We start from the raw sequence: 14172 nt of genomic DNA, 5'->3' as shown, positions 1-14172 counted from the left end.
AATCACCGCCTCCATAAAATCGCCTTTTATCACATCCCAGCATGCTCTGAAAAAAGCACCTGTATAGCCGTCCGGGCCTAGCGCTATGTCAGCTGGCATTTGGAAAATGGCAGTTTTGATTTCGTCCTCTGAGAAAGGATCATCGAGCGAGTGAAGGTTGAGTGCAGGCTGGTCAAGGTTGTCCCAATTGAGATCTAGTGTGCATTCTATGGGGCGCCCCATTACAGTGGCAAAGTGATCACGAATTACTTTTTCTTTGTCCTCGTGTTCGAAAGCTCATCCTTGACCCTTTTTCAACCGTTGGATATGGTTCTTTCTTCTACTGTCGTTGATCCTACGGTGGAAGAATTTTGAATTTGCGTCTCCCAGCTTGAGGTTCATGACCCATGAAGCTTGCTTTTTCCTAGCCCGCTGTATAACTGCAAGTCCTAGAACTCTCCGCTTTAAATTTGTTCCATATATCCTGACGAAGATGGTGATCTGGTTCGCCAAAAAAGCATGATGTCCCCATTTTGCATGCACCTTATGATGGCTATGAAGCTAGACATACATTTCACACGTATCCGAGGTTCCGACGATCGAGCGCTCCTTTTCATCTTCCCCAAAACATTGCCCCTGCTACTGCATGCAGGATAAGGGGCCATCAGTGGGGCTCAAGCCCACCCTACCATTCGTCGGTTGGCCATGCAGCCCCTTGTGATCCCAATAAATTTTTAGGAATAGTGGAAAACAGTAAGAAGAGATTAAAGACGTTGTGCCCTGCTAGAGTTTGAAGATGCGCACCTCGCCCCTTTGCCCCCACCAATCAATTTTTAGGAGTAGAAGAGAGGAAGAAGAGATTAAAGACGTTGCTCGCTGCTAGAGGTTGAAGATAATCCCTCTTCCCCTGATTTTTTGTTTGTGTCTGCCACTGCATGTAGGTTTGTAAGAATGGGTAGTAGAACCAACATAGAAAAAATTATTATGCAGATCCATTGCAGATAAGGGGCCAGAGATACACTGGTTACCTTGTATGCAAACATAAAAATACAAAGTTTAGTGTTTACATGTCATTCAAAATCACAATGACATTTAATTTATTCAAACAACATGAAGCATAGATAGTATTTTTTTAATTATAGTAAAACAGAGAGTAGTTGGAAGAAATAAGATGAGTTCATGAAATCAGACCATATCAAGGAGCTCTGACTTGAATGTTTTGCCCAGATGAATTCTAAGCTTCAAGACAGGCCATTCACCTAGTAGCTTCGTAAGAACGGGCAGTAGAATCGACATAAGGCAAATTGTTATAGCCAACCATAGGAGGCGAGGGGCTAAAACTGTGTATAGACCAGTTGCAAATGCTGTGGTGGTTGCTATGTAGCCAACCCACATAAGTTTCTTCGTAAAGGATCTGTAATGAACCAAAAACTCAAAGTCCTCCCATCTTGCTATTATGGATATGAAAGCAACAGCCAGCGAGGAGAACATTGCCAAGGAATCAGAGATCAAGAATGCCTGTAATGCAATCTTTCTTGCCATGATGGGTAGCCCCTCACTTCCAGCATCATTGCTATATCCTCCAGGCAAGGTGAAAGCAGCAGCAAAGGTGATTGTTGCAATGAGGATTGCCACTAAAGAAGTGTAGCTTGTATATGTCTGAGTCAATGTCTTTATATCCTTCCTTGATTCAGAAGTTACTTGATCCTTGGTTTGCTTATGAAGGTTATAAGTATCATTTGCTGCTTCAGGATCAGCTTTCAGCATAAGCATGGAGACTTCATTCTGCAAGGTCTCAAAGAAAGGTATGTGTGGAGCACACATCAGCACAATACTCAAAAAACACAATATTCTACCATTGTGTCCGCTAGTTAGTGGTAGCAAACTGTTTTTCTCAGGTGCTGATATATTTCTGTTACAATGTTTTAATAGTATCCTCTTGTTTAAAATAGAAGGCTACAGAGTACTTATTCATTTTGACAACCATATATCTTTAGTTGCTTACCTATCTGTCATTGATTTCAACAATTTAATGGTGCATATCTTGCGGTGGTTGTTGATTTGAACATGGTCATTTGTTTTTTTCCCCTCTAAAAAGTTTGTATGGATCGTTTATTAATGTGCACAGGATAAGTTTCCAGACTGCTATGCAATATATGTAAACGTTTAATCATTCGTAGTTGTATAAGTCCATAAGTGTCCAAATATACTCATAAGATATTAACACCCTCTATCTTGCAAATTGTTAAAAATTACCAAAAAAAAAGGAAAGAAAATCAGACTGCTCTGCCCCATAGTGTTGTTGTCTTTCAACCCACAATCATAAACTAGCACCCACTACTTAGTATACCGATATCAAGCATTTCTAGAGGCGGGCCAGTTTCCTACCACTAAGAAATACATGTGCATGCATTTTCTAGGACTTGAACTTGTGTCATCTGACCTCGCTCAAGTATTCCCTACCAACACACCACACAGTCACCTATGAGTGAATATACCATGACATCCCTTGTATCAACTTCTATGAATCTTTTATAAAATATTTGGCGACCTAAACTATCTCAAACGAAAACAAATCAATTAGAAAGTTTTAGATCGATCACATTGAGCACTACTACTTTGATATAGGTCATGTATCCATTCGAGATCATTTGAAAAAAATCGAAAACATAGATTTAGAATATGATGAGAACTTAAAACATATATTTAGGCTGATATTATTGTATTGTATTTGTATGTAATGAATATATACGTCGTCAAGGGATCGGACTGATGTAGTCAAGGGGACCGGAAAAAAAATGCAAGTCCAAGAGAAAATAATTAAGCGTACCCAGTTTAAAGTCTTGGCGTGGTCGCCAGATAGTACCCAGGTAGCCGGGTTACCCGAGTTGTTGAGCACTGTGACGTCAGTGTCCGGGTGTTGCAGCAAAGCTTTGACTATCTTGGGATTGCACTCTCGGACCGCGTCGTATAGAGGAGTCTCTTTCCCGTAGTCTCGCATGTTGACTAGCTTCCGAAGATGCTTTGACCCCAGGAAGAATTGCAGAAGCTCCATGTGACCACCCTGAACGGCTTGGTGAAGGCATGTCGTTGTGCCATCTGCAAGGGCGTAGGGAGCATCTGGGCAATGCTTGAGAAGCACTCGGGCAGCCCCGACGTATCCCCGACTTGCAACTGAAGCAAGAATAGGGATACCATTCGAGGTGAGTACGTACCCTAAGGACCAATCATGCTCCAGCAGCACTCTTAGCACGTCAATCTTGTCCCACTGTGCAGCCATGTGCATTAGAGTCACCTTGTGCTCGTCTTCTTCTCTGGCCAGCCCGGGACGTGTCTCCATGATCCTTTTTGCGACAGCTGAAACCACACATGCATGGCATCATCATACATTCAGAAGTGGCAATCCAGGTATGCATGTATAAATGTCTTCTCTTCTTTATATATATATATATATATATATATATATATATATATATATATATATATATATAAAGAAGAGAAGACATATATACATGCATACCTGGATTGCCACTTCTGACGGCAGCATGCAGAGCATTGTAGCCAAACGCTCCCCCGTGAGCAGAATCAGGGATCTCCAGCAGTTTCTCGGAGACCTCCGCGTAGTTCCTCATCACCGCGATGAACATGGGCTACTCGTCGTACCTGTTCACAGCTTTGGACAAGCCGGGCTCCGCGTCGATCAGCTGGAGGGCGAGCTTCCGGTGCCCGCTGCGGATGGCGTGGTGCAGCGCGTTGAACCCGCGCTTGTCCTGCGTCAGGATCGCCTCGCTCAGCCGCTCGTCACGGCAGCGCCCGAGGATGAACGAGGCCAGGGAGACGTGGCCGCTGGCCACGGCGGTGAGCAGCGGCGTCTCGCCGTCCGCGTTGACGGCGCCGAGAAGAGGTGCCGCCGGGGACGGAGACTGCTGGTTGGTCGTCAGCGCCAGGACGTCCCTGCAGAACCTCTCGTGGCCATGGATGCAGGCGATGTGGAGGCAGGTGTTCCCCTGAGGGGTTGTTCCCAGCAGCACCCCCGGGGTCTGCAGGGCCATGTGCTTCATTTCCGCGGAGTTGCCGCACACGGCTGCGCCCAGGAGACGTTGGTGGATTGCCAGTGATACTGATGGTGGTGGAGTCGTGGGAGCTCCTGATGATGAATTCATCATGGTTGCTCCATCGGAGGGTGTGGTTATGGCAGCTCCTGTCGAATTAACGGCGGCCGTAGCTGTTTGGTGTGCCGTCGTCTAAAATATAGCAAATATAAGAATGCTACTACTTGTTAGTAAACGTTTGATCGAATATAACGAATAAATTAAATCTAACTGGTCGGTTCGACTCCTGCTCCTGCTCCTGCTCCTGCTTATGCTAGCAATTTTTTAAAATATATAAGTGTTTTAAAAAGTTGCGGGAGTTGATATAAAATTATATGTGTAGTATATTAAAATATATAGGTATTGTTTTATAAAAAATAGAGTGCTTCAAATGAAACTACCTGCACAATATGTCATAAGGATTTTGTCGAAAAGTATAAACTTATATAAAGTAACTTGTCCTTTTAAAAACTAGCAACTTATAAAATTAAGTGCCATAGAGTTTCAATATAATTTAAAATGAATTATCGGTGTCATTTATATGTGGTTTGTTAAGGGAACATTTTATTTTCATTATCGATAAACTACAAAAATATATATTTATCACTAATGTATCCATGTATACTTGGTATAAATGGTGACACATAGCATCTATGTCTTGAATTTAACAGTAGTAGAACCCAAGTAATTAGAACCATATTTATAGTATAGTTTATGGTTATTTAATTCTTTCTCATAATAGCTTATACCGGTAATTTAGATTTAGATTCGAGGGATGTTTTAGTTTCTATTTGATAGAGGCAAATACAGCAAATTTAGATGCAATTAAAGGGGTTACTTTGTGCTATCTTCCATAATGGTAGAGTCAGGTAATCTAAAAGAAAATCTAGGGAAGATATTAATTAAAATATCTTTCAAGATGGTAAAGGTTAGTAGTTTAGATGTAGATTTAGGGGGTTATTTATTCCCTTTTTTAAATGCCAAAAGCGGTTCATTTTTAGAAAATAGAATATAGCCTATAATTATTATTCTCTATGATGATTAGAGTTGACGAACTAACTGCCAGATGTTTTTTGTTATTATGATAATTTGTAGGATTTATTCTTTTGCTAATGCATCTTGTAAGAATTAATATGGATGCTATGTTTAGATTCCTAGTTGTTTTCCCTTAGCATCTTGTGAGGATTAACATGGAGGCTCTCTTAGATGCCTCCAATTACTCATATTAAGATGGCACGAATTCTAGATCATTTGATTGTTTTCTTTGTAATTTCAATAGCACATATAGGCACACTCTAGCTTGCATTGTAGTGCCCAAGATATGAAATTTTGTTTCCATATATGAAAACTTGCAGAACCTACTATAATCTAGAAGCACATGTAGAGGGTACTCTGGGTTATTGTTTTATATAATATCAAATATCAGTAAATCCAGAAGCTTTTTTTTTTGTTATTTTTAATAATGGTCGAGTTAGTTTGTTTCTCATGAATAGTCAGAACCCACGAAATAGAAACCAACATAGTGGGTACTTTGAGTTTATCTTTTTCCTTAATATAATAATTGTTTAATTTAGATGTCCATTAGGCCTTGTTTGACTACACTCGTATTCACCTCAAACCACATGTATTAGGTTGGATTGGGGTGAAAAATTAACTAATTTCCACCCTAATCCACTCCAACATATGTGAATTGAGATGAATACGAATAGCCAAACAAGCCCTTAGGGTAGTTATCGTTATTTCTAATATTAGGGGAGGTAAATATGTCAGATCAAGATAAGGTTAGGCCAACCTTAATTAAATCATATTTTTCCTTGATTTTTTATTTAATTAAAATAAGGTTAGACGAAGCCCAATTAAATCTAACAAAAGTAGGCTGTGTTTTTTTTATTTGACATGAAGTAGGCTGTTTATTATTGCCTTATTGGCATGAGCACCATACAATTGTACATCCCATTATAAATGCAAGGACATATTTGCTACTAAAATATATATTTACGGTGAGAGAAAAAAAAAAAGCGTACCGAGATTAAAGCCTTGGTGTGATTGGCGGCATCAGGCAACGACCCGGCTTGCCGGGTCACCGGCGCTGTTAAGCACCGTTACGTCTATGTCCTGGTGAAGCTGTAAAGCAGCAACCATGTCCGGCTTGCAGTTTCTGACAGCGAGATGCAGAGCAGTTTCTCCGCTTCCATTTAGCATGTTAATCAGGTGGCCAAGCTGCTGTAACCCCAGGATAGATCTTACAAACTCTGTATGCCCACACAACACGGCAATGTGAAGACATGTCGAGCTGCTTGCATCGCAGTAGGGAGCATCTGGACAGTGTTCAAGAAGCCCTCGAGCAACACCACCATGTCCCTGAGATGCTGCGACACAGAGAAGAGTGTCACCGTCTGTGGTGGTTAGGTACCCCAAAGACGGATCATGCTCCAGCAATACTGTTAGCGCGTTAATCTCGCCGTCATATGCAGCCAGGTGCACTGGAGTGTGCCTATTCTCGTTCTCCTCTGTGGCTAGCCACGGACGTGTCTCCATAACCTTTTTAGCGATAAGCTGAAATAAAGCAAATCGAGGGACAAAAAAGAAAAAGGTTAAGCACTCTACTACATTGCATAATTGCATTGATGCAAGAACGTAGTACATAACACTGCCAAGATTTTGTAAAAAGATTCACCACAATGCAATGCTTATTAGTGCTATTCAGTTACCTAGATTTCCACTTCTGACAGCAGCATGGAGAACATTGAAGCCGAAAGCTCCAGAGTGAGCCGAATCAGGAACCTCCAGCAGTCTATCCGCCACCTCCGTGAAGTTTCTCATAGCCGCGATGAACAGAGGTGACTCGCTACGCCCGTTGACGGCTCTCGACAAGACAGGCTCCACTTCGACCAGCTCGAGCGCCAGCTTCGTGTGTCCCCTGCGGACGGCGTGGTGCAGCGCGTTGCACCCGTGCCTGTCTTGCCTCAGGATCGCCTCGCTCAGCTGCCGCTCACGGCAGCGCCTGAGCAGAGCAGAGGCTAGAGACGCACGACCCCTTGCCACGGCGGCCAGCAGCGGTGTCTCGCCGTCCTTGTTGACGGCGGAGAGGAGCGCCGGGGATTGGTCCAGCGCCAGGATGCTCTCGCAGAGTTCCTCGTGGCCCTGGATGGACGAGATGTGGAGGCAGGTGTTGCCCGGTGGAGTTGTCCCAAGCAGCACGCCCGGGTCAGGAGATGCCAGTTGTTTCAGTGATGCAGCGTCGCCTGATGTGGCTGCTTTCAGGAGACGTCGGTCCATAGTTGCCATCCCTTCTACACAAGATTACCGAGAACTTCTGATTTATCTGTTTATTACTATTTCACGACGACATAATCAATAGTATTTGCTATTATTTACTAGTATCTGCAGTTAGACTCTTTAAATTATACCCCACATTCTAAATTATAAGTCGATCGTTTTGTCTTTTCTAGATACATAGTGTTTATTATATACTTAGATATACACTGTGTCTAGATATATAGTAAAAGTATTTAGAAAACCAAAACGCCTTACAGTTTGGAACGGAGGGAGTATAAGTTTGTAACCAAGCAGTATAATAAAACACTACCTCCGTTGATTTTAAAAAGATACTCCCTCCATCCCAAAATTAATAAATCACCCGAAGTCAATTTGACCAACTTTATAGTGAAGAATAACAAAGCTTATGATACCAAATAAGTAGATTATAAAAATATATTTAATGGAATATCTGGTGATGCTAATTTGATGTCATAAGCATTGGTGGTCTTTTTTTTATAAATTTGGTTAAATATAAAATAGTTTGACTTAGGACAATTTTTAGAAGTTGATTTATTTTGGAATAGGAGAGTATACTAGTATCAAGTAGTAGTATTCAAACGTTGCAATGATTTTGGCAAAAGTATAGTTTTATACCATTCTTTTGTTCATTTCTATGGAGGCAATGCCATTGGCACATTAAACGCATGAAAGATAATAGTAATGCATTTCATCAAAGGGTAAGGCCAGTCTTAAAACAAGGACATGGAACAACATCTCTCAATCCAAAGTTTCATTCACTGTTTCATATGCTATCTATACGCTGTAGCATTTAATTCTTGAATGGTATTGTTATATCAAATGTGCCATATAAACAATATAGTCACTTGCATACTACATATACATATAATTTAAGTATTAGCATAAAAATGTCAAAAGTTTAACATATGATATAAGAAAATATATAATAGAGTCACATATGCAAAATAAAATACATATAGCGTATGGTAAATATGGGATGCGCGGTGCACAGCGAGAATGCAAGTCAGACAAGATGGGCAAAAGGTAAGGGGTGAGGTTTCGTTGGAAAAACAATGCCAGCCGGGTTTCGTGAGGATGAAAAAACTCATCTCCTCTTTCCTCTTAATTGTTATGTCACATCATCATTTATACAGTTAAAACTCCAAAATCTCACATCATATATATGGATGACTATGTTAAAAACTGTGTGTTACTCCAGGTATCAACTATACATCTTTCTTCATTCTCATAAGACATATAAACTATTATTATAAATTTAATTTGTTCATTCACCTTTTTGATTTGGGACTTTAGGTGGCACGTCCGCAGCGAAACTCTCTCCTATACACTGGTCAATACAGCGATGGGTGGCATTTGGCCATCAATCTCCCGAGCTCCTCTTTACTTTTCTAACACGCGTTATTTATTACATATTCACACTAGCCATGAAGAAACAAGGATACCAATAATACCTGGCTGTTGAATTGAATATGGCCGCTATAGCATGGACGCCAATAGATGATCCAGCAGCCACTTTTACGCACTCAAACTATTATTTTTTTCTCAAAACAAGTGAGGAGGCCACAGGGTGTTACAACGGATTAATCTTCTTAATATGAGAAAGAGGCTAGGCAGGCAAGGAACATATGTCACTCGCAGGCTCGCAGCACAGCCTTATTATATGAAACCGATCGACAAGTAAAGCACTGAAAGGGAAAGGGTAAAAGAAAAGGAAAAATAAAGATACCTAGATGGCTAGATTACTAGAACAAAGCAAAGAATCGATTACGCTTAGTTGTGATCTGTTACGTGATAAACATATACGGTTTTCAAGCATGGTGAAGTAAATGAAAAGATTATCCTGTCCTTTAAAAACACGAAAAGCGTATGCATGATCTAGAAGTGACGTTATGTGGTCTCCGAATTTTAATTATGACAGACAATTTTTCTTAGAAAATAGCTGTAATGTTAGATAAGTACTACTGTGAGACAAAAGTCCTTTCAATATAGATCTACCCCTATAATTTTTATGTCTCGAACAAAATGTTTTTAAAATTATTAAGTGTCGAAGTTCCATATGTTTAACCAGTTGGTCAAAATAAGTACTATTTGTTATCGGAGGTGCGCAATCTTCGGTTTCACTAGCTAGCTGCCCAATGCCGTCGCGTCACCTAATCCTATGCAACGCCCGCCTACGCCTTGCCGCCGCTTAAGTAGGTCGCTGTGAAGCCCAGTCAACTCCAAGGGCAGTGGCGGCTGGGTGAGCCTTCTTCCTTATCCTAGCATTTTTTTCCTACTCATCTCTTTCCTCTCCTCTTGTTCTGGCAACGACTAATCGGTACGGTATCAGGCCAATTCGCATGGGCGTCTCACATACTATGGTGGGATTCTTGTAGATCTGGTGGTGAACGGGATTAATCTTCTCAATGTGACAAAGAGTCTAGCTAGGCAGGCAAGGAACATGTCACGCGCTGCATAGCCTTATTATATATGCAACCGATCGACAAAAATAAAGCAGTTAAAGGGAAAGGGTAAAACGAAAAAGAAAAAAGGGGAAAAAATAAAGATACCTATATGCCTATCTAGATTACTAGAACAAAGCAAAGAATCGATTACTACGCTTACAGTAACAGCTAAAGTTGACATATACGTAGTAGCTAGTACGTGCTAGCTAGTCTGGTCCCAGTGACTCAAATCCATATGCTTCACATATATTATAAATAAATATTAACTATAAAGGACATGCATGTAAAAAGTGGGGTTAGTTGCTCAGTACTGTTGTGATCTGTTCGATCTACGTGATAAACATATACGGTTCAAGCATAGTGAAGTAAATGAAGAGATTATCCTGTCCTTTTTAATAAAACACGAAAAACATATGCATGATCTAGAAGTGACGTTATGTGGTCTCCGAATTTTAATTATGACCACAATTTTTCTTATCATAAAATAGCTGTAACGTCAGGTAAGTACTACTGTGAGATAAAAGTACTTTTCAATACAAATCTACCCCTATAATATTTATGTCTCAAACAAAATGTTTTTTAAATAACTAATAAGCGTCTAAGTTCCAAATGTTTGACTGGTCAAAATAAGTAATACTCCATCAGTTCCAAATTATAGGATGTTTGGACTTTTCAATATACATAGCTTTTGCCATGCACTTAAATATACACTATGTCTAGATATATAGCAAAAGCAATGTATCTAGAAAAGTCAAAACATCTTATAATTTAGAACAGAGAAAGTATTTGTTATTGGAGGGGCGCAATCTTTGGTTTCACTAGCTAGCTGCCCAACGCCGCCTTGTCACCTAATCCATGCAACGTCCTCCTATGTCTTGCCACCACTTAAGTAGGTCGCCGGGAAGCCTAGCCGATTGCATGGGCATTGGCGACTGGGCGAGCCTCTCACTCATCCTAGCATTTTTCCTACTCATCTCTTCCCTCTCTTCTTGTTCTGGCATGACTAATCGGCATGGTATCTAGCCGAATTCGCATGGGCACCTCACATACTATGGTGGGATTAGTCTAGATCCGATGGTGAATGGTACAATTCTCGATGGTCGGCTTGGTGGCAGTGCTTCCCTCCACGTCCATGGAGTGCATCAGTCACGGCAACGTAGTTGACCTCGCCTGCATGGGTGGTTACCGACACCTTCCCCGCGTGCTTGTTCCTGGCACGGTCTGTCCCCGGTTGTCCTTATTAGTTGTCACAGGTGTAATTCGATGATCTCGGCTGAGCTACGACATGGCTAGAGCAACCGGAACTTAAGGCCTGATTGTTCGGCGCCGATGTGGTATGGGACACCCTTCATCATCTTCGAGCTTTTGGTGTTAGGTCCTTGGTGTTTGGTAACGACGTGGTATGAGACATGCTTCGTCAAGGTTTTGCTGTGGTGGGTTGGTCTACGCTGGCGAAAGCTGTGCTAGTCTCTATGCCAGCCTTGATGTCAATAGCGCCTTTGGTCTATTAAGCCTTAAGTGGCCCACCTTTGTTACCTGAGGAGCCGCAGTCTCGGCCCACTACCATTCTTGGATTCACAGTATATAATAGAGGAAACCCTAGTTGAGATCACATTTCTCTCCCCCCACCACACGTAGCCATGGGCCGCCTCACATTTCTCCCATCCCTTCCCGTCCGCGTTGTTTAGTTCTCTCCCCACAGCCGCTCCCCTTCTACCGTCCCATCTCCCACTGGCAAATCGAGCAGGAGGCACGACACATCTAGCAAGCGGCATGACACGTCGTGCAGTGCTCGGGTATGCCCCTCTTGGCTACGACGCATGGGATGTCCCATTCCTAACGGCAGCGCACTGGTGTGGCCCCAGTCCACTTTAATTTCACTGGTGGATGTGAGCGCGAGGGCTAGGTGTAGCGGCACGGACCAACTTCCTCTCCTCTCAATATCGCTCACAGGCATGGACACACCTCTAAACCTTTCTCTCTCTTGCTTGCTCTCTATCTCTGGTGCGAGGATGCAACAAGATAGGTGAGGACGCGATGGGTCGAGGCAAGGAGATGACGATGTGCAAGGGCAAGGATGTGGTGTTGCATCACGATCCACGACGCGACAGTGAGCTTTTGCGGTGATCGAGCTCGGTACTAGGCTCATCGATGTGATGAATACTCGATTTTCATAGACAGACATGCACCGCCTCTATTATGGACAACATAGGCGCCTAGATAGAGGGGGCAAGGTGCCCACTTCTAATTAAAAATGTGTTACATCCATCTTTGATAATTGTTTTGGCAGACCATCACCATGGAAGTATTTCATGAGAGACTAAGAGTTGCACTCGGTCTGAAATCCAATGAGATTTGAGTCGTGGCTCGAGTCCCAATTGTTTATATTTTCAAGGCATATCTGTGCTCCTACTATATATATTCACGACTATTTCACTTTGGCATGTAACGTAATTGCTTAAGGCCCTGTTCGTTTGATTTTGAGATGGGAGGGATTGAAGGGGGTAGAGGAGGATTTTGACTTGCAGGGGATTGAATCCCTCTCAATCCTTTCAAACCCTCTTAGGTTTGGGATCAAACGAACAAGCCCTAAAGGAGAGATCGATACTGCTACATCATCTATCTAATAAATATACATCGTAAAAGCTAATCCTTCAATTTCAAAACACAAAAGTCGTTGAAGCTAGAAGCTTCATCAAACCATTCCAATTCTTCTTCCATATCCTTAAACATACCATCTTCTCTCCTAACACTTCCTCCGTAAAAAACTCTAACACAACAATCCATCTACAAAAGTATTTCAAGAAACTTCATCAAGTCGTCGAAATCGTCGTACGTACTGTCCATAGTAATATTAATATCTATACTAACTATAACTATACTAACTAATCTAATATTAACACCTATACAAGACTAACTACAATAACTAATTATACTAAATACAATAACTAACTAGACTCACTAACTGTACTAACTAAACTAACTAACTTTACTAACTAACTATACTACTATACTACCTATACTAACTAAACTAACTATACTTTACTAACTATACTAACTTTACTTATTGTACTAACTTACTATACTAACTAATCATTCAAACTAATTTTACATCTTAACCCTAATTAACAACAATTCAATCAACAAATACACACTGGAGTACCTTGACAACGAGGGGAAGATTGGGGCTTAGCCAAATCCCCCAATGGCGACGAGGTGGCCGTCGGCGGCCGTTGCGTGGCCCTGCCTTGCGCGCAACGACGGCGGGGGCGCGTGCGGGCTGTGCGTCGATGCACGGTGGCAGACCCATGGCGGCGGCGGCGGTCCTTGCGGCAGCAGGTGAGCTCGTCCTCATGGTGGCGGCGATAGTCCTCGCGGCAGCAGTTGCTCTTGTCCGCGGCGGCGGCACTATCCTCACCGGATCCTTGAAGAAGAAGAGGGGAAGAGAGGCCGAAGCAGGCAGAGAAGGACGGGGGAGGCAGGGGTAGGGAGGGGGGGAGAGGGAAGGAGAGGGAGAAAGGGGAGGAGGCAGGGGCGACGGGGAGAGGGACGGGGGGATAGGGAAGGGGAGAAGGGGGAGATGGAGGGGGGGAGAGGGAAGTGAGTGGGGAGGGCGAGGATCGGAGAGTGGCGGGCGCGACAGTGAGGGCGGTGGCGGGCGTGCGTGTGGCGCGGCGGCGGGCTCAGGGTGCGGCTCCTCTCTCCAACCGGTTCAAACGCCGAGTGAGACAAAGAGAGAGAAAGGGAAGCGAGGCTGAGCCGCGGGCCTGTACAAGGGCTGCCGCGCCGTGACGGACGACGCGCCAGACCTGCCACGTCAGTGGTCGCCGCAGCCATTGACTGCCCCCTGCTGCGCCGCCATGCATGGCGCGGTAGAGTGAAGTAGCCGCGCCGTGCAAACAGGCGCGTCCAAAAGTGTTAGTTTTGAAAAAAAATAAACAGTGTCAGTTTTAAAAATAGTTTAAAAAAAGTGTTAAAAAAAAAAAAATCGTATATGTGGATACAAGCACAACACATGCATCGCATAGCAGAGAAAAACACATGGGAGCATGGGCAGGAGAGCAAGCATTGCCTAACAGATGCAGGCGGAAGCTTTTTATCCAAAGAACAGTTTCCAAGTGTAAAATAAAACAGTAGTATTCTTGTGCACAACAAATTGCAAGCGAAAATGGTTTGCACCTGAGAAATAATACCTTATTGCCAAACAGGACCTAAAGGAGCAGAAAAATTCTACTTTTCTCTTATATTAATTGTGAATCACAGTACATACATAACGCTCACATATACGCAAGTAAAATAGAAATCTTATTTTCAATCTAAATACGCGACTTTGGCGTTAGGGGATTCCATGACATATT

The 14172-nt window shown here is 42.7% G+C and overlaps 1 pseudogene; it reads right to left on the bottom strand.

Annotated features, from left to right (window-relative positions):
* Positions 1-970: 970 nt before the first annotated feature.
* On the bottom strand, positions 971-7358 carry LOC136488397 (uncharacterized; annotated as a pseudogene).
* Positions 7359-14172: the final 6814 nt, after the last annotated feature.

The sequence above is a fragment of the Miscanthus floridulus genome, chromosome 10, assembly GCF_019320115.1.
Source record: "Miscanthus floridulus cultivar M001 chromosome 10, ASM1932011v1, whole genome shotgun sequence".
Classification (NCBI taxonomy): domain Eukaryota; kingdom Viridiplantae; phylum Streptophyta; class Magnoliopsida; order Poales; family Poaceae; genus Miscanthus; species Miscanthus floridulus.
Note: the sequence above shows the minus strand (reverse complement) of the source record. Positions and strands in the feature narration are given on the sequence as shown.